Here is a 20,977-nt window from a genome sequence, read left to right on the forward strand (position 1 = left end):
CACCACCCATACCCCAGCAACTTCCATATTGTCACAGCCATGGATGAGACTGGGACTTCAGTGGAAGCTACACTTTGCTCTGGACTGTGCCAAGAGACAGATACAAAAGTACTGCATCCATCAAGAAATGGCAGCATATCAGAAAGGAAATACAGAAGGCAAAGAGGACACAACACACAACAATACCAGAAGATGCTTCTACTGTCTAAGAAGACAAAATGATTTTCATCCAGTTACAACCAAAACTGAGAGGAAAACCTTGGACATCAATATTGAAAATTGTATTTCAATTTTCCAAGACGGTTTCAGTATAACACAACATCTGACTAGTGGAAGATGTTATCACAGTATTTCACACTTCAAGATCCTTCCTTGCCCTATGATTGACAGTTGATTTGCTTCAGGCAAGCAGAATTGAGTGACGTATTTTCATCATTGTTAATATTTTACTTGACAGACACTGCAATTATTTGGAATAGACAGATTTTCAGTGAATTCCATTCATTCTATACCTACAAACAATCTTTAAACAGTCATAATCATTGTGAGCAACTCAGTATTGTGATTGGTTTGCACCTATAATGAGACCTGTGTATTTAAGTCTTTTTTTTAATTTACAATTGGCTTTATGTCGCACCGACACAGATAGGTCTTATGGCGATGATGAGATAGGTAAGGGGTAGGAGTGCGAAGTGGCCGTGGCATTAAGGTGTGAAAAAGGTGAAAAATGGGTAAACCACGTAAAATCATGATCAGGACTGCCGACAGTGGGTTTTGAACCCACTATTTCCCGAATGCAAGCTCACAGCTGCGTCCGCCTAAACGCATGGCCACCTCGCTCGGTGTGTATTTCCATCATCCAAATGCGTTTTGCCAATTTTTGGAAATGAGACATAGCTCTCATAGTGCATTGGCACTGCTGGTGGCTTCAAGTAGCCTATGCAGTGGCCTCCTCGGTATGCACTAGCCTTGCGTCTTGGGTGGTGTGCTAAGTCCCAACTGACGAGCCTAACTTAGCACACGAGGGCGAAACGCAGGCAACCAAGAATGAGTTAGCCGGAAAATGTATAATGTCCAATAACGGACCATTATATTGGTATTATAAATTTACGCATTCAGGACAAATATTTTAAGTTCCCTATGGGAATCAACATCTGTATCATCTGATGGCCAGGCAGCCATCAATTTTTGGAAATGAGACATAGCTCTCATAGTGCATTGGCACTGCTGGTGGCTTCAAGTAGCCTATGCAGTGGCCTCCTCGGTATGCACTAGCCTCGCGTCTTGGGTGGTGTGCTAAGTCCCAACTGACGAGCCTAACTTAGCACACGAGGGCGAAACGCAAGCAACCAAGAATGAGTTAGCCGGAAAATTTATAATGTCCAATAACGGACCATTATATTGATATTATAAATTTACTCATTCAGGACAAATATTTTAAGTTCCCTATGGGAATCAACATCTGTATCATCTGATGGCAAGGCAGGCATCAATTTTTGGAAATGAGACATAGCTCTCATAGTACATTGGCACTGCTGGTGGCTTCAAGTAGCCTATGCAGTGGCCTCCTCGGTATGCACTAGCCTTGCGTCTTGGGTGGTGTGCTAAGTCCCAACTGACGAGAATAACTTAGCACACGAGGGCGAAACGCAGGCAACCAAGAATGAGTTAGCCGTAAAATGTATAATGTCCAATAACGGACCATTATATTGGTATTATAAATTTACTCATTCAGGACAAATATTTTAAGTTCCCTATGGGAATCAACATCTGTATCATCTGATGGCCAGGCAGCCATCAATTTTTGGAAATGAGACATAGCTCTCATAGTGCATTGGCACTGCTGGTGGCTTCATGTAGCCTATGCAGTGGCCTCCTCGGTATGCACTAGCCTTGCGTCTTGGGTGGTGTGCTAATTCCCAACTGACGAGCCTAACTTAGCACACGAGGGCGAAACGCAGGCAACCAAGAATGAGTTCGCTGGAAAATTTATAATGTCCAATAACGGACCATTATATTGGTATTATGTGATCAACTGTTCAATACGGATCCAGAATTAAATTTCGACTTTTAAACCAAGCATGGTCTTTGTTTAGAGGACCATTTACAATCTGTTCAGCAAAGACTGTAATAGACCATGGTTCACTCTTTCACAAATATTCATGTGTGTTGTTATTTGTCAAACCAATTCTGGTAACTATTCTTTGGTATCGGTATAAGTAATACATCAGCCAAGTAATACCAGCTGTATCACGAATTATGGGTGATCTATGTTGGAGAAGTGGAAGCAGGTAATACCTTAACACCTTCCCATACGTTTCCTTGTAATAAACAAACATTTATAGCAGATCTCCGATGTCTGCCATAAACTTCCTACCACAGAGCGTAGTGGAGCAACTGCATCATACATACTCCTATTTCCACAGAAAATTACCTGTTCAATAAACCTTTCCATTTTGTTTTTATAGATTTGCTACCTGCTTTTCTGGCTCTGATACAATGATATTAAGCTTAATGACCCATAATATGTATGTTCTTTTTGCTATTTGTTTTGCGTCGCACCGACACGGATAGGTCTTATGGTGACGATGGGATAGGAATGGGAAGGAAGCAGCCATGATCTTAATTAAGGTACAGCCCCAGCATTTGCCTGGTGTGAAAATGGAAAACCACGGAAAACTATCTTCAGGGCTGCCAACAGTGGGGTTCAAACCCACTATCTCCCGGATGCAAGCTCAAAGCTGCGCGCCCCTAACCGCACGGCCAACTCGCCCGGTCCATTATATTTTAGAACAGTTTGCAACACTAAATGCATCACAAGGGAAGTGATCATTAGAATGTTCTAGGTCAAAATCAGGGTTTAAGCCAGTCATATTTGTTGCATTTTGTTGCTTGACTTCCAAAAATATGACAAACTGTCATTGCAAATGTGCAAAAATGTGACAACCATATTGGACTAGAGACAAAAAAAATTGTACGGTAATCATTTATTATTCTCTTGACTTGCTCTAATAACGCAGTACCCTGAGGAACCCTTAATCCTACCTCAATGTACAAATAAATTCTGTGGGGTTCAGTCAAACCCTGCATTATGTTTTGTTGCTACCGTAAAGTGAGATAACTTCGGCCGTTCAGGGTAACTTCGGCCACTGACGAATAGCAACACATATTTTCTCCTGCCTCCTATACTGAAAAAGATGAACCACTTGCAAAAACTAAAATGAACATACAATACAATGCTCTATCAAAACTCGGTGGTCTATTGTCTTGTCTGGTAACAGCAGAAAACAAATTGTTCTCTAGCCGCAGCATTCGATTCTCCATTCCAGTGGTTTATGGGGTCAAAATGTAAGTACGTCTGGTAACTTATCAACACAAGTTGATGCATTTTATTCAAATAGGCTTTTCAGGGAATAGTTTTTTTTATAAAAGTTGTCCTCTTCTGTAACTTCAGCCATGTCAAGAACATACAGGAAAACACTAAGCAGCAGCAGGTATTGTAATTACAATCCTGTTTACTTCAAGAATTCTTTAGAAGAGAATAAAAAAGGCACAATATCAATAAACGGGCAAGTTTATCCCAACAGGGAGGGGAAAGACGGTTTCCATTTTCAATGATAAATAGACTGATATCAGTTGACATAGACGATACACATTTAAGAACTTGACTGACGGCCGAGATATTTTCTAATTTAGAAGACGGTGTACTATGAGGACAGTCTATAAGATTGCTCCTTTTCTGCCCTCTTTTTCTCTCCATACAATTGGGCTTTATGATTGTCGTACCTTTTAGTTATTATCTTTTGTACCATTACAAATCTTTATGCAATGCAACGTGTAATTTGTAATATTATACAATGCTTGTATGCTCAGACTAAATAAAATAAATTCTTCTTTGGGGAAAATGTGAATTTTTTTTACTATACATCTGTTTCTCCACAAATCGTTTTAATTTGTTTGTGATTGTTGATACTGAGCGTTCTGCAGGTTTCTAAAAAATACTCACGGTGGCCAAAATAACACTGCATTGAAGAAAACTTTGTTTCTTGAGATATTTTTATGGTGGCCGAAGTTATCCCAAAACATGGGGTAACTCCGGCCACTCTTTTGATAATCATAATTTATTACTGAATAACAATTATAATTATGTTCATATTTAAAAATGAAGAACAAACATAGCAGAATTTATATTAAATTTTTCAGAAAATTAGAGGGAATATTTCACATTTTAATTTTAAAAATATACGAGAAAGTGGCCGAAGTTTTACGGAAACTCATTAGTTTCTGGAGTATGAACTTTCCAGATAATTATAAATTCAGTAGTCAACTTATTCCAGGAAAAGTGGAGTGGCAACGTGAAAGCGTTGCTACCAACCAAATCTCTTAACCGTGGAACAGGCAGTCGTCGCGATTGCGACTCATTTCCCTGTTACTCAACCGCCAGAGTTGCTATCGAGATGCATTACGCCAGCGCTGACTAATTTTGAGATAGCGCTTTGACATTCAACATCTTTATAACATATCTTGCATCATGTTGAAGAGGAAACTCTACTCAATAATACAGCACAATTCTGAAGTAGTTTAGTGTGACAGTGTGTGCGCTATACACGTGGAAAAACGAGAACAATTTGCAGACGGTCGTTCTGTTGTGCTTGCTGTGGTTGTCCGATGTGCATTTCCTCTCGTGGCGCAAAATTAGTGAATTGTCAGGAAGTAGTGAAATTCGTAAATGTTTGTTTGATCTGGACGGCGAAGGTAATAGGAATAGTAATAGGAACTGATGATGGTTTTGACAATAATTCGTCACATAGTGGCGAGTTATATGAGCCTAGGCTAAGTGATTTTGACACTGATATAGACGATGATGTGGAACACAATGAACCAGCCACTGATGATAATAATGATAATGACGGTAATGCAGTTGACCAAACAGAACCGAAGTGGACAAGAGTTTATCCTCCAGAGCCAAAAATAAAAGTGGAAGATAAGTTCAAGGTTCGAAACGCAGGTGTACGAAATTGCCCTCCGAGAAACAGTCCACCTCCGACATTTTTTTGGTTTTTCTCCAGTGCTATCCGGAATCATTTAGTGACTGAAACTAATAAATACGCACAGGAAATTATTCAAAATAAAACGAATTCAGGAAATATGGGTCCGTATTCTCGTCTGCAAAGATGGGTTGACATTATAGTATCAAAAATAAAAAAAATCATTTCTCTAGTTATAAATATGTGTCTGAACACTAATAACAATATTGAAAAATAGTGGTGTACTTCAAAATCGCAAATATTTCCATATTTTTCTAAACTCATGTCACTAAAACGTTTCGACTGGAAAGAAATACTCTATAACCTGTTGGTAATGGTAATTTTTCATGCCTACATACCCTACAGTTTGAACACCAACAAACCCCTTTAACATGAGGAATTTATGGTTAGTATTGTCGAAGGTCTTGTAGATGAAGAAACTCTTCAAAACATTTCACCTGGACCTTCAGGAGGAATGGGACATCAGCTGGTACGCCTCCCAGGGAAGAAACTGCAGTTATACCCTGTCTGTTCGACTGCAGAAAAAAGTCACGTACCCACTTCTGTTGCCCAGGATGTAAATGTGGTGTCCATAAACAGTACTACCATAAATTAGAAAATTTTTGGAGGCCTATGAAAGCAGGAAGAAAGAGGAGCCACCCCGAAGGTAGCGAGGATGAATCTGACTAAGTAGACTCAGGTATTGGTGCGATGTACTTGCGTTATTTCAGTTCTATTTTACTTTACAATACTTGAATGTAGTGAAACCTTTCTACATATTTTTAATCAGCATAAAATTCTGCAAATTTTGCATATACAGTAGAGTCTCGATTATCCGACCTAAACGGGACCTGGAGTACGTCGGATTACCGAAAATGTCGGATAATACAGAATAACTTTGAAAATGAACTGAAACAAACAGAAAGGCTACACTCTAGTACTAAAACAATGACATGTTTTACGGTACTCTATTTATTGAATTATCAATTCAGTTGTACAGTACATGCAGTATTGAACGAAAACATTCCAGATGTCTTACGAAAATAAACTTTTCTCCACAGATGCCTAATGCTGTACCGTTTTTCCACCGATCAAGCCACCCAGCATTGGCAGGAAAATTATGGTCCCTTCATTAAACTCCTTCTGGAAATACACAGCCTTTTCCTGCAGAATGGGGCCAGATATTGGCAGGCCCCTTTCCCGGTGTTGAGATAACCAAGGAAATAGTGCTTCACTTACTTGTTCGTACTCACATTTTCCATTTCTTTCTCTGCTCTGGTAGAGCACCACTTTTCAAATTCTTCCCTCTGTTTTTTCCAGTCTCCCACTGTAACACATCCAACACCATAATCTGAAGCCACATTTTGAAGAATTTCCCCTTTGTCCAGTCTCTTTAATGCACTCAACTTGTCTTCCATAGAAACAATCACTTTCTTCCACTCACAGAGGATATGAAAACTATAACATCCGCACCCAACCAATACTACAATGAACAATGACTGAAAACTCACTGCACCTGTCCTTGAGAAAATAACTGTCCTACTCCCAGCGGTCAGGCCAGTGCTTGTCCCATGGTCGCACCCTCCACAGCGGGTGTGCCTGAATTTAGTCTCCACCAAAAGTTCAAATTAAGTCTGCCAGTGTCGGATAACACGGAATGTCGGATAAGTGAAGGTCGAATGAGCGAGACTCTACTGTAGTAAAATCTTCATATAATGTTACTTTTTACGTACACATTGCCCAGAACTTTCGGATTATTTTGGAATACTTAGCGTGTATTGAATACTTCGCCCATACTGCTTCAGGATACTAAATTGGTAAGTTTAATTTCCTACTATAGTAATCTTCGTCCTTTTCTGAATAAAATGTTATGTTATACATGAAAATAAATTGAAAAACAACATTTTTATGAATTTTTAAAAAGTTGCCTGCAAACTCGCCTAAATGCTTGCCGCTTGAAGGTAAACCGCTTGCCGGTTCCAGGGTTAAAACTCTAATAACTACTACTGTAGTGTTGTTTAATGTATAAGTGGTTACTGGTAATACACTGTTTATATGGGGGGAAAAAATTAGATCAGGAATACAAGAGAATGAAGCCTTAATGTTGAGATGAAAAATGAAAGAAGAAAGTAAACTGGAAGTGAAACTTAAGCATATCCATTTAATAAACAGAAGTCTAAAGGTAACAGGTTTCATGAGCAGTAAGTCATCAAAATAGAAAGGACAATACATTATTAAAATGAAAATAATATCTGCATTTTTGATTTCATTTTGAATTAAAATCATACCAAAATGGACATGTATCATGGACTACCAAATTCCGTAGTGTTTGCCATCCTGCCGATATTGTGGCACCATCATATGCAAACTTTTAGTAACAATCAGTTTGCCTGATTTTATAATTGAGGTGGTCAGTTTCAAAACGGCCATGTCCACCTTAGGTCAAAATTTAGTTTCTTGTCTCAGTGCATTCCTTAAGCTTCCCTATATATAACTAGTGGACCCGTGCGCTGCTCCACAGCATTGCTCATAAATAGGTCAGATAACTCATCTTGATATGCCTGTCGTAGTCATATTGTTTTTCCTGCCCATTTCAATTTTATGAACATTTTATACCGATAATATAGTTTATGGATTTTCCAAAAAAAAAAAAGTGTTTATTTTTAAAGAAGATTCCAAATACCAATTTTAACGTCTGTAACATCTTCAGTTGTACGATCCCGCCTGTATGTGTGTCTTACCCTACAGTTTTCTTTCCCAAACAGTAACTCATAATATGTTTACCATACCAATTGGGAACGGACTTTGACTTAAACGGCATTCAGAGTGTCACAGTTCATCTCAGCTACCCCAAATACTATGAATTCGTCACTAATATCGTCATTTTTGGATTTTTAAGTTTTACCCCCTTCCTTTAGGGGTGCTAGGGGTTTCTTACCCCTACAGTAATTTTTCCAGATAAAAGCAGAAATAATTTTTAAAGGAACACCACATAATCTTCACATATTGTTGGACAGGCAACCTGCTGATCGGACTTGTCTTGCGGTTTGCTTATCTTCCCCTATTTTATTTTTTACCCCTTAGTGCCGAACTACCGATCAGATTTCGTTCAAACCACTTCATAATCCCTCTCAGATGTAATAAGAGCAAACTGTGAAAATTTCAGCAAAATCAGTCCAGTCGTTTTTGAGTCTATAAGCTTCAAACATACCAACATCCAATCTATATATATAAAATAACTTGTCCTGACTGACTGACTGACTCATCATCACCGAGCCAAAACTACTGGACATAAAGGAATGAAATTTTGAGGATACATTTATATTACAATGTAGGTGCTCGCTAAGGGAGGATTTTTGGATATTCAATCACTAAGGGGGTGAAAAGGGGGGTGAATTTTTAAAATGAGTATATCTATATCTCGAAACTTTAAAGGCTTACAGATGTAAAAATTGGTATTTAGATTCTCCATTAAAAATAAAGAAACACGTAATTTTTTTTGTTTTTGGAAAATCCCACTAGGAGGGGTGAAAAAGGGTAAAAAAATGGGTTGAATGTCTTTAATGAGGATACTTATATCTCAGAAACTGAAGATATTACAGACCTGAAAATTGGTATTTAGAATCTCCTTTAAAAATAAACAAACATGTATTTTTTTTATTTTGGAAAATCCAATTAATGGGGGTTAAACATGCGTGACAAATGGGGTGAATTTTTAGAAATTTTTAACATTAGAGTATCTATATCTCAAAACTTTAAAAGTTTACAGATGTAAAATTTGCTATTAAGAATCTCCTTTAAAAATTAAAAAAACACGTATTTTTGTTGCTAAGAGTGTGAAAAGAGGGAGGGGGGGTCAAATTTTGAATGACGATATCTATATCTGAAAAACTTAGAAGTTTACAAGCTTAAAACTTGGTATTTGGAATCTCCTTTACAAATAAGGATACATGCTTCTTTTTTCTTTTTTTAAATCCCATTAAGGGAGTTGAGAAAAGGGGGGAAATTGACTGAATACCTTTTATGAGGATACTTATATCTCAAAAACTGAAGATGTTACAGACATGAAAATTGGTATTTGGAATCTCCTTTAAAAATAAAGAAACAAGTATTCTTTTGTTTTTGAAAAATCCAATGAATAGGGGGTTATCGGGTATGACAAACAGGGTGGAAATTTAAAAAATTATATCTAAGACTACAATATATCTCAGACACTTAACATGCTACAGACTTGAAAACTGGTACTCCTGTAAAAGGGAAACAAAAAAAGGGGATGAATTTATAGAATGAGAATATCTACAGTATTTCTCAGAAACATAACATGTTACTGAAGTGAAAATTGGAATTTTTTATCCCTTTCAAAAATAAGAAACACGTATTTTTTGTTTCTGGAAAAAACACTGGGGGGGGGGGGGAGGGGCGGGTAGAAAGGACTGAAAAGTGGATTGAATTCTTTGTATTAGGATACTGATATCTCAAAAACTGAAGACGTTACAGACGTAAAAATTGGTGATTGGAATTACATAAAGAAATGCATCCTTTTTGTTTTCAGAAAATCCAATTAGGCAGGGGTGAAAAAATTGAAAAATTAGTTAAATTATTTCCATGAGTCTACTTATATCTAAAGAAAACTATAGATGTTGCAGACATGAAAATTGGTATTTGGAATCTCCTTTAAAATAAAGAAAAGCTTGAGGGGAGGGGGTGAAAAGGAATTGAATTCCTTTTATGAGGACAAATATCCTGAAAACTGAAGATGTTACAGTCATGATAATTGGTATTTAGAAGCTCCTTTATAAGTAAATACATATTTTTTTGTTTTCGGAAAATTCGCTAAAGAAGGGGGTGAAAGGAAGTGAAAAACTGAATTCTTTTAATGTGGATACTTATGTCTCAAAAACTGATGGTTACAGACGTGAAAATTTGTGTTTGGAATCTCCTTCAAAAATAAAGAAACAAGTCTTCTTTTGTTTTTTGAAATCCACTTACGGGGGAAAGAATTGAAATATTCGTTGAATAATTTGTATGAGGATACTAATATCTCTAAAAGATAAAGATGTTACAGACGCAAAAATTAGTATTTGGAATCTCCTTTAAATGTAAAGGAACATGTGTTTCTTTTTGTTTTCGGAAAATGGGGATGACTGATAAAGAGGTTAATTATTTTTATGGGAATTCTTATAGCCTATCTCAAACACTGAAAATGTTACGACGGAGATAGATATTCGGAATCTCCTCTAAAAATAAGCATTTTTTTTTTTTTTTCGATTTGAGAGAAGACTGTTTCTCATATGTACAGTTCTATGTTGCATGGTCATCTTAGCCCCAAAAGGCAATAACACAAACGTGGTTTACAAGGAGTTTGCAGGGTAAATGAAACTCAATTTGTTGGTGAACGTTTATACATTAGGGATTTTCAGATAATGCCTTAGTAACAGTACCGGTACCGAGGAACGATTACTTTTATTATTTTACGAAATCCACACGAGCAAAGCCGCGGGTAACTGCTAGTTTTATATATATAGATAGACACTACCACCACTTTGCATCAAAACATCCTAGAAACTACCAAAAAAGCTATTTAAATACAGCTATTGGAATCAAAATGGCTCTTGTCCATAGCAAAATGTCTGACTTATAATACATTCATTTTGAGATCAAAATGGCTCATCTTCCCATATGACATTAAAAGCATCCAGCCTGTTAGGTTTCAAAATGTCTCTTGTCCGTAGGAAAGTATCCTAGAGACCAAGAAGAAAGAGCACATTCTGATATGAATTTCATTGACTTCTCCTTGCATAATAGAAAATTTTCAGAGTGGCAGGCCTGATGATCATCTGGAACAGCAATATCTTACTTTCTAACGATAGCATACCTGCCCACTTTTAGAAACCAAAAATAGGATGATTTTTTAATTCTTGGATTTCGTCACATATATTCCACCACGGTCTAGGTGAAAACAGGGCAGGATAAAAGGCATATATATCTACAGTTACAATGCGAATTCACCACTAAATTTAAAATCTTAAACTAACAAAACTTTAAAATGTTTACAAGAAAATGTACCTAATCATTCTCATCTACGACACATACGAATAATAATATTTGTCACACCAACACAAGCAATAAAATGCATACCATCATATTTTCTAGTGTAATTAATGCATCTTTTTGACAAAAAACATAGGTGAAAACTTTGGATGCATAAATTATTCAAGGAATTCAGATATTTAAAAATTATTTACAATTCATTTACATTTAAAAGATACATCAAATATAATATAAACACAACTGGTTCAACTCATTTGCGGTATCGTCATTTGGCGTAAAATTCCGGCGTGAGATTTTTTCAGAAAAATCAAATAAGGGCACATTAGATAAGTTAGACACGTGGGTTTGAAGTACCAACACTGGAAAATATTCTTCCCATTACGAGCTTACAATATGACCTGAAGTGAAATAAACATAAACTAATAAAAGTAAAATTCATGTAATGTCATAATGACATACCGGCAAAGAAAGAAAACTATCCAACGCGGGAAGGGCTGGGCATCGAAGGAGGGACCCTGCTAGATTACCCCAAACCGTTCGTATCCAATCTTGTACGAGTAACGTGTCCATCCACCTTTTCTCTTGAATAAGAACGTGTATCACTCGCAGAAATTCTGCTTTAGGATTTGTTTCTCGTTTTAGATCAATGTAAGGTGCAAGCTTTCTGCCATCAGCTTCTGGTAGCGCATACAATAACAATCGATGGGTTCCTTTCTTATAGATTGTTCGACTTTGTGGCATATGGAAAGTGATTGGCGTCTGACCTGCAGTTCCTATTTGGGAGATCAAATATTCCTTCACTTTATGCTTCACAATCACAAAGCGATGAAAATGGTGGAAATCATTAGTCATTTTTTGGCATAATGTTGTTCGTCGTCGAAGAGAAAGTCCATTTCTCTTTTATTAATCAAGCCCCGGATAACCTTCAAATATGAGACACTGATTCTATGTGCAGCGGCTATTTCCCATTCTTTAAAATACAGCATTTCGTGAGATACGACTTATCCAACTTTTTTTTTTTTTTTTTTTTTTTGCTAGGGGCTTTACGTCGCACCGACACAGATAGGTCTTATGGCGACGATGGGATAGGAAAGGCCTTGGAGTGGGAAGGAAGCGGCCGTGGCCTTAATTAAGGTACAGCCCCAGCATTTGCCTGGTGTGAAAATGGGAAACCACGGAAAACCATCTTCAGAGCTGCCGATAGTGGGATTCGAACCTACTATCTCCCGGATGCAAGCTCACAGCCGCGCACCTCTACGCGCACGGCCAACTCGTCCGGTTTATCCAACGGTGCGTAACAAAATCATATATTTAAGCAGATCCTCCTGTACTTGCGGAAACTTGCCGCTTTTTGGTCCACAAAATGCTTTGCGAGATTTGTTGGTCGCTTGAAGTGCACTTCTCTATTACCGCGGTAGCACATATTGCATTTGGATACTGAATATTTGCTGCCTGCTGTCCTAACACCGTATGTTTCGGCATAACTGATCACCACGAGTTTGTATGATACAGTATTACTTGAATACTGTCCGGCTCCATGGCTAAATGGTTAGCGTGCTGGACTTTGGTCACAGGGGTCCCGGGTTCAATTCCTGGCAGGGTCGGGAATTTTAACCTTAATTGGTTAATTTCGCTGACATGGGGGCTGGGTGTATCTGCTTGTCTTCATCATAAGTTCAACCTTATCACGACGCGCGGGTCGCCTGTGGGGTCAAATCGAAAAACCTGCATCTGGCTAGCTAAACTTGTCCTTCGACAATCCCGGCACTAAAAGCCATATGCCAATTTTAAAAAACTCGAATACTGTGGACTAACAAACAATTTTGAGATCGTAGAATGTCCCGTACCCGAAACACTCGTAAAATATGTTTGTATCAGAGCGTCACTAGTCACTTCTGGAATGATTCTCTCACTGAACTAGTGCAGTGGGATTTCCTGCCGGCTAATAACAGCACGTTGCCCTGTATTTGGAATGCCCGCTTTCGCAATAGGAAGGCTGCTACTTGAGTAGTTGACATCTTTATTTCGAAACGCATCCGGAGCTGCGTGATGGATGCTCGAAGTTGTGGGTGCGTCAAATACGTGAACATTTCCTTTTCTCCATTTTGGGCCCAAAAATATTGGGATGCGTAAATTATGCAAGGGCGTTAATTATGCAAGAAAATTCGGTAGTTTCCTTTATCAGGCGGTAAAATGAACGGAAACTTATAGATATCTCTGAACACTTGGAGATAACGTTTGTTATGGTATGTTTTTTGGCCATAACGAGAAGAGAAAATACCAGAAACTGGCACCGACACAACCCACTTAAAAACATTCAACTCATTAAAATTATGCACTTAAATACACGAAACTACCACATACAAAACAATTCAATATGTCCCATACATTATTAACATACGATTTAGAGAGGGGGGGGCAAGGAAACGCAAGAAGAAACACGTGGCCTACAACTCCGATGAAACTACGAACAGAAACGATGTCAACAACGCACAAACAACACAATAAGGAAATCATTTTTTCGTCCCGATTAACTGAATGGCTAGCGTGCACTAGTCTCTCTTGCTTACAGGATGATTACTGTCCTGAATCCCCAGCTGTATAAAGCGCACACACTGCTGTGGTGAGCGGGAAATACGATACACAAAGGCGAAGGACGAAACACTTGCAAAATAAAGCATCAAATAAATACGCTTGAAAATAAGGTTTCATAAATTACACATGTATACAAGAATTTATCCCAGGGGAAAAGTATTGGCCGTACTGGAGGTTATATTGGTCAAAAATAGGAAGATGTAAAAATAATAAGGAAAATCTGAAGACAAGTTGAAAAACGGAAATTTTCCGGGTAAATCAGAACGGTTGGCAGGTGTGCAATAGGTTATGTTTGTACACTTCTCTGAAAGTTGGTGATCAGCAGTAGCATTTTTCTAGCGGATTAAGTGAATAACATTGAAGATTTCAACAGTGATTGGATTCAAAAGGTTTCTATTTGGAGATCTTAATCGTGAGACGGTATGATATAAAGCAATACAGTTAAAATTCTACGTTTACTTTACATGTAGACTATTCAAGAATCAGATAGTTCATCAGTCTACTCCATGTATGATTGTAGTGTGAAAGTAATTCAATTTCTATTTTTCTTTTTATTCTGTCAGGTTAGTGATCAAGAACAGGTGGCCTACAGATTGGAAAGTGAACAATCTAATGAAGACAGTGTCAGAAGTTCCAAGATTATATCTTGTTCTAGGGGTGAAGGTCAAAAAAGGCACAGAAAGAAGAGTACTTGGAAAAGAACGGTGGAGAAAATAAACCATTATTCCCCAAAATATTTACCACGACTTCGCGACTGTAAACATATTGGAGAACCACTTAAGTATTGTCAACCCTCAATGCAAGACATTCGTAAGTTTCACCAAGTCTTCTGCTCCGAAAGAGACAAACTAGCACAAGACAGCTTTGTCCTCAAGTACATGCAAGCACAGAAATGGTGTCCCGACGTAAACAATCAACACTGCCCCACTCCAGTACTGAAAAGAAAGGGAGAGAGTGAAGGGGCAAGGCCAACCCAGTACAAAACAAGGGGGAAGGGAGTGAAGGGGTAGTGTCGAAGGCACAATGACTCACCTTCTCGCTTAACGCATTGCTGCATGGACTGCATGTAGACAGCCCGCTACAAGACATCTTTGTGATCGAAATGGGCACAGTGGCGGATATATTGAAGTACAGCATTAGGTTACTTACTCGTCCGGCCCCGCGGTGTAGGGGGCAACGCGTCCGGCCGCCCCAGGTTCGATTCCCGGCCGGGTCAGGGGTTTTTAATTGTAAATGCTTAATATCCCTGGCCTGGGGACTGCGTGCTTGTGTCGTCCTTAACGTTCCTCACATTCAACACTCAACACTTCCGCAATAACAATTACATGCAGGTTCTTATATTGTGCAAGTAGGGGCAAAAGAACTCTATATGTCGATGCCCCGAACAAAGAGCATTTTAACATAAAAAATTTAAAAAGTAACCTACTCTGATAATTACAGTATTAAGAGGTAAAGGAGGTTTTTAACCAAAAAGTATTTTATACTAGTTAGGAAGATTTTGTAGCTGCATTATATCGGGTAGTAATTTGAAAATATCTTTTATTGGTTCGTAACTTTGTTCTGGACTTTACTGAAGTTATATCATCATAATTTACCACCTCGGATATAGAATTACGATAAATTCTATAAACAGAAAATTAATATGCTAAAATAAGGTATTGATGTATAACTGTGTAAGAATTTCTTTATAAAAATAACTAAAGATACATTTTACTTCTTGAGCAATAAGAAAATACATCTGAAAATTATTTAATATAATTCAAATTCAATTTGCATAAAATAGAAAGTCTTGTCTTTACAACAAAAATGCTATTATAGCAACATCTCAACATAACTAATTATTATAAAATTAACACACTTTTACAGAAATATCTTATCAAAAATATGAACGTATTGCATCTTCCTCGAAAATATATAAATAAAATGTACGGTAAAATAATAAACATAATGCACTGTCTATACATACATCATTTCAAGAAAAGAAAAAATGGAAATTAACTCAGAACTAATTGTGAAATGGGTATTAAATAACTAAAGAGTTGTCATATACTGACATTACAACAATTGTAAGTGACGGGTTCCTCCTCCCTCCCAGAATTAATAATCAGTCCAAGCCCCGTTCCTGTTTATCACTTGCTCTAGCCACTTGGGAATGGAATCTATCAGATGTTGGAAAAAATCTGGTTCATTTCCTAGATTCGCCCAAACTCGATGGCAGTGCATTAACAGAGCCGCTCTTGTTCTCTCCTGACCTGGAACCCACATGTTTACCATTCGTGCCCAAACATGTTCTATTATATTTAAGTCAGCCGACTTGGGAGGCCAGTCAAGCACGTGAACGTCAGAATGCCGTTTGAAGAAAGCTTCGGTTACATGTGCAGTGTGAACAGAGCATTTATCTTGCACAAACCTGATAACAGGAACTTCTTCAATGGGGTAAATAGCTCGAACACTAGGAAGAACGGCACCCTCTAAAATGTCCACATATTCACAAGCAGTCATATGTGGAGTGATCTCTATCAACTCTCCTGGACCAGCACCACTTATCCACCCCAATACGCCACATGTGACGCGACCTGACTGATTAGTTACCTGGACAAAGGGCTCTTCATAACGCTTTCCAACTGGACGCCAGCACTTCAGCTGTTTACCTGGATCGGAGCAAAATACCTTTTCATCCAACCAAATTGTAATTTCCCATTCCTGTCGTGGAGTAACACTTTCTTGTAGTGCAAAGCCTATGCGAAGTTCTCTGTGGATAGGAAGAAGTCGCCCCTTTTTCGCAGCTCGGCGATTGTAAATACCTGCCGCGTGGAGTCGGTGACTCACGGTAGTCCGGCTTACTGGCAATTCCAATGCGGCAATCGCATTATCGATAGTTGCAAACGGAGAATTGTCCATAGTTTGAATGATTCCAGCATCCTGTTCTGGAGTAGTTCTTCTAGGAGCCTTGTTATGTGTCCTATGATCTACCAATCCTTCTTCACCTCGTTCTTGCCATACTTCTATCCATCTCCAAACTGTCTTAAGACTGCATGGTATTGCTTGTGCTATTGCTTGTAAGACTGCATGGTATTGCTTGTGCTATTGCTTGGGGGACCATGTGAGCCTCCCACATGCCAATAATACGGCCTCGATTCACCTGTGATAGGATAGGAGCCATCTTATTACAATGTTACAGTATAACGCCGGAATACACACACTGTGTATTCAGCACTACCTGTTCACTCCCTTCCCCTCCTTTTCAGTACTGGAGAGTGGCCTTCAACACTATCGCCTTACTCTCTCCCTCTTTTTCAGTACTGGAGTGGGGCAGTGTTGATTGTTTATGTCGGGACACCATTAATGTGCGTGCATGTACACACAAAGTGAATCCCCCAAACGTGCAAAACCTCGAGAGGAACGAAAGCAGGTTCGTGTAACAGTTCATCGTTTCCTGATCCCTAAGACTACAAACAGAAAAACAGAGCTTGTTCAGGTATGTAAGAAAAGCTTCTGCTCTATTCTAGGTATTAGTGAGAAGCAGGCCTAGTGGGTCTGCAGTAAGCATTTTAGAAGTGGACAGGTGCCAAGAGATAATAGGGGTGGAGACTACAAATCTCACCTCTTTGTCAAAAAAAAGAACTCTCGTGAAGTCTTTCATCGAAAGACTTGTTCCACTGGAGAAACACTATTGTCGTGCATCAAATAAAATGAGACAATATTTACCCAGTTATCTTTCAATTCAGAAACTCTGTACGATGTACAATGATAACACTACTGTAGAACTGAAAGTCCCATATTCTTATTTCTATGACATATTCATAAATGAATACAACTTAAGTTTTGGCTCACCAGCTGTTGATAAATGCTCAAAATGTATTCAGTATGAATACAAAATACAAGCTGGAGATACATCTTGCATTGCAGAGTTTGAAGTACACAAGAAAAGAAGTGATGCATATTTTCATAACTACGAGCGAAGAATGATGAAGAGATAACAATTTTGTTTGACTGTCAGAAAAATCAAGTTCTCACCAGGGTACCTGATCACAGCTGCCTACTACAGTAGATAGATGTACATCTATAATTTTACAATATGTGAAGGTACGTCCACTAAGAAGCAGCCCAAAGACAAGGTCTTCATTTACACATGGACTGAGGCAGATGGAGCTAAAAGATCAGCACAGATTTCATCTGCTGTGTATCACAGATTAAATAACAAGAATTTCGAAGGCTCCGTATGTTTGCAGATAGATGTGGGGGGGCAGAACAAAAATTCCTCAATGATATGTATGATCATGTACTGGCTTGCAAACTGTGCTCCACGCCACATGAGGGAAGTGCGTGTACTTTTCCCTGTGCCAGGACACTCCTACATGCCACCAGATAGGGTTTTCGGATGGATAGAACTTGAACTCCATGATATTGACACAATTATCAAGCCTGAAAGATTTTCGGAGGTCTTTGGTAACCATGGAACAGTTTTCAGAATGGGAAATGATTGGCCTGTATATGACTGGAAGCTTGTGTCACAACAAAGCATGAAGAAACCTGGGCAATGGTGTTTCAAATTTGTAACAGCAAAGAGATTCATCATTACTCGAGGGGTGACTCCATCTGCTCCTATTCTAGTTAGAGGTGAACCCTGGTATAATACTGACATAGGAATGTCAAAGAAGGTTTTTAAACCAAGTGTGGACGTTTCACGTTCACCTACACCATTGATTCCCATTGGTGTCCCAATAAAGGGATCAAAAAATTGCAGATGTAAAAAAGGCTGTTGGAACTTCATTTTGTTGATCAGTGGGAGGAAAATCCTGGTTTGCAGTTCTACAGTGCGGTAATTAATCGAGATACAAGTGATGAAGTGTCAGAGGATGAGTTGGAGAGGGGTATGATGGAGGATGCCGATGAGTTGTAAGGACTGGAAACTCGCTTTCTAAGTGTTAAGGAAATGTTATTTAATTTAGCCAGAAATTTACTCTGAAAGTACCACACGAACAGAAATATCTGACTTTTGTATGCTTATTCATTAATAAAAGCTGTTTTCAGTACAATATCCATCAATTTAACATTCAACTCAATTATTACTTTTATTGCAATCGTATTAGTTACTAACCATGCTTAATATTGTGCAATTACATTTCTATCCTCATTTTAGAATCAAAAAGTCTCTTGTCCAATGCACAGTAGAAGTCCGTTATAGCGAGAATTCATAACAGCGAAAAATTTACTCGCTATAACGGATTGTCGTTATATCCGATTTTTGTATAAAAGTCAGGAAACCCCCCATATACATTAAAATCGGTATGAAACAGCAATAAGTTTGTTCAAAGCTTGCGTTTCCACAGATGATATCCACACCGGCTTACTTGTTTGTTATTTTTCGAAATCCGATACTACATGAAAGTGTATGTTTAATTTTATTCTGAAGAAAGATAGTACCGTATTTCTCCGAATCCAAGATGAACCCCACTTTTTCCTTCAAAAATTTTAAATCAGACTCAAAAAGTACTTCGTAAAATCATATGAATGCCTTTGTTGTACAGTAGGCCTATGCATTTTAAGACTATTTTTACACGGCGAACATTAATTTTCGTCATGCCTTCCTTTTTTTTTTTTTTTTTTTGTGGCTGCACAATTTTTCTTTATTTCCGTGGGTTTAAGGACCATTAACTTAAAATTGGCATCATAATACTGAAGAGAACCCGTTGAAAATTTGCCGGCAATACCTATTCCATGCGTCTCTACAATACGACGATCCATCAGAAAAGTATTCTTGCTGTCTATAAAACTGTTACTTTTACTCAGCGTCAGATATAACCGGCTACCGGTACACGCACGTCCCGTTTGCCGGGTTCGGCCAAATTCAGTGGCTGGCGATGTATAGGCCTAATCGCGGACGTTGAAAGTCAACGAACGAGTTTATTGCGCCACGGTATGGCCATTCCGCCCTAGCGTTTTTCGTGCACATACCTCACAATTTCATCTTCGACTTCTTTAAAGCGTCCTTGTTGCGGACCACTGAATGTCTTTTTTGTACAGTACGCATTTTTTTTTAGCTCTTTGTCTTCACACTAACGCCAAATATTGGCTTTAGTTAGGCCTATGCCATATTTTCTTGCGGCTGCACAATTATTCTACATTTATGAGTGTTTAATAACCATTAACTTACAGTAAAATTGGAATCATAATATCGACTAGAACCCGTTGAAAATTTGCCGGCAATACCTTTTCCACATATCTTTACAATACAACTATCCATCACGTAAATATTCCTGTTGTCTATAAAACTTAATTTTACTAAGCGTCAAGTACAATAGACGTGTTATAACTCTGCCACTGAGTAGCCATGGCCTTTCTAAGAATTCGAAGGCTCGCATGTTTTAATGCCATTCTGCAGATTTGAGAAATGTCTTTGTAGAAGCTAATAGAACGTCATACTCTCTTCACTATTTCCTGAGATCCAGTGACGTTACACACAAGCACTATATAACCGGTAGTCGCGGACAGCGATGTAGGCTATAGTAAGGAGCCGGTCGTTTATTGTCAACAAGTTTTGTGCATGTGTGAAAAGAAGCAGCGTGGTTACTGCGGTAGTTGCCAGTGGTATCCATTAACTTACTGTTAGGCCGCGAATGCAAGACAACCCTTGAGTTTTCGCATGAGATTCTGAGAAAAAAGTCTTGAATTCAGAGAAATACAGTATCACTCCAGAGGTTTCTGTGGCAAACACTTCAGTTTTCTTCTTCAAACGGCGTCACATAACGTAACCGTATATGTACCATGAAAACACATTTGAAACGCATGTAGAGAAATGATAACCTACTCGCGAAAAATTTACATGTAAATAGCCTTTCCGAAATTTAATTAGACGCAAGAAGATATGAAATATCCTCTGAAATCAGTGATGTACTCTGCCATTTCTTGAAGTGTATCACATTCTTACTTAACTTCCGTATATAACATTCAAATCAAGATATCATTCACTTCAGTCATTATTTTTAACGAGTTAACAACTGCTATTGGCCACGTTATTTACGCATTTATTACGAAAAACGTGTTATCCTCTTTCATTTCGAATTTTCTTCAGAGAACAACAGTCGACGGATATTAGTAATCAATTCCATCATCGCCTTTGAATGTCAACGAGAGAACTCGCAAATGCACAAAGTGAGAAAACTATACTGTACCGAAGATGATCGATCGCATTTTGTTTCAAACGTTTCAGTTTTCTTATTCAAATGGCGTCACCTATCCAAACTTAACCATACTATACGTATGGCGCTTTCATTTCGAATTTTCTTTACGGAACAGCAGTA

General features: G+C 38.3%; 1 protein-coding gene across 3 annotated transcripts in view; it reads right to left on the reverse strand.

Annotated features, from left to right (window-relative positions):
- Positions 1–20,977, reverse strand: part of LOC136863052 (adenine DNA glycosylase) — a 140,409-nt gene that overhangs the window by 29,859 nt on the left and 89,573 nt on the right. The gene's annotated exons all lie outside the window — the stretch shown is intronic.

This window comes from Anabrus simplex, chromosome 2 (genome assembly GCF_040414725.1).
Source record: "Anabrus simplex isolate iqAnaSimp1 chromosome 2, ASM4041472v1, whole genome shotgun sequence".
NCBI classification, from domain to species: domain Eukaryota; kingdom Metazoa; phylum Arthropoda; class Insecta; order Orthoptera; family Tettigoniidae; genus Anabrus; species Anabrus simplex.